This window comes from Cnephaeus nilssonii (assembly GCF_951640355.1).
Source record: "Cnephaeus nilssonii genome assembly, chromosome: 12".
In the NCBI taxonomy this organism is placed as follows: Eukaryota; Metazoa; Chordata; class Mammalia; order Chiroptera; family Vespertilionidae; genus Cnephaeus; species Cnephaeus nilssonii.
Window position 1 is genome coordinate 1933826 of NC_137083.1, and position 1140 is coordinate 1934965.

At 48.8% G+C, this 1140-nt stretch overlaps 1 pseudogene across 1 annotated transcript; it reads right to left on the bottom strand.

Annotated features, from left to right (window-relative positions):
- Nucleotides 1-371: 371 nt before the first annotated feature.
- Nucleotides 372-742, bottom strand: LOC307108651 (small ribosomal subunit protein uS8-like; annotated as a pseudogene). The gene has a single exon. The product of its transcript is annotated as a small ribosomal subunit protein uS8-like (transcript).
- Between the last annotated feature and the right edge of the window lie 398 nt (nucleotides 743-1140).

Below are 1140 nucleotides of genomic sequence, written 5' to 3' on the forward strand. Positions count from 1 at the left end.
AGCAGCCTCCTGCACACCTCCCACTGGGGATGTGCCCGCAACCAAGGTACATGCCCTCGACTGGAATCGAACCTGGGACCCTTCAGTCCACAGGCCGACACTCTATCCACTGAGCCAATCCAGTTTCAGCTAAAAAATATTTTTATTGATTCCAGAGAGGAAGGGAGAGGGAGAGAGAGGTAAAAAACATCAATGATGAGAGAAAATCACTGATTGGCTGCCTCCTGCACGCCCCTTACTGGGGATCAAACCCGAAACCCGGGCATGTGCCCTGACCAGGATTCAAACCCTGACCTCTTGGTTCATAGGATGATACTCAACCACTGAGTCACGCCGGCTAGGTGAGGCATTTTGTAAGTATGTCATAAACCCTAGAGAAAAAGTCCCAGGATTTTCTCTCCTGTGTGTGTTCATTTTGCTTCTTCAGGGTCCATGATGCCTGCTGAGATTGTCAGGACAATGAAACCAAACTCACGGGTTGGAAGCAGGTTGTCCTGCCACTTTTCTAGACGTTAGAGTTGCACATCAAATCTGGGGCCGATTACTCCACACTTGTTCAACCTGTGAGGTTCACAACAAGTTCCTCAGCTCTGTGGTCATCCGTTATTTCAACGTCACCATGCTTCCTCATCACGGTTAGAAACCGAACGATGACTTTGGAGCACGGCTGAATAAGAATCTGGTGTTTGCCTCTCTCTTCGGCATTGTTGATACTCTTCAGAGCATCGGCCAGGACATTCATGGGCACCAAAGGGTAGGACACGGGATCCTGAGTGTTTAGTACAGTCATGCCTGCCCACCTGGGCCGGAACAAATAACAGAGGCCTTGACCCCATCCTACAGGTGGTCTGGGACTTCTATGATGGGCTCTAGGGACGCAAGGGTGATTTTTTAGGAAGGAAGGATTTACCTCTGTGTTCTAACAACAGTGTGGAGGATAGCATGCACTTCCTGTGAATTTAACACCCAAACTTCCCCTGGTCCTACCCTCACTATATTTAAGACCCTGCAGCATCCTAATTGGTCCCCAGTAGCTTACTAGTTGAGTCATACTGAACTGAGATCGCCTGCTTTGCTTCTTTTTAAAAATATTTTTATTGATTTCAGAGAGGAAGGGAGGGGGGAGGAAGGGAGGGAGGG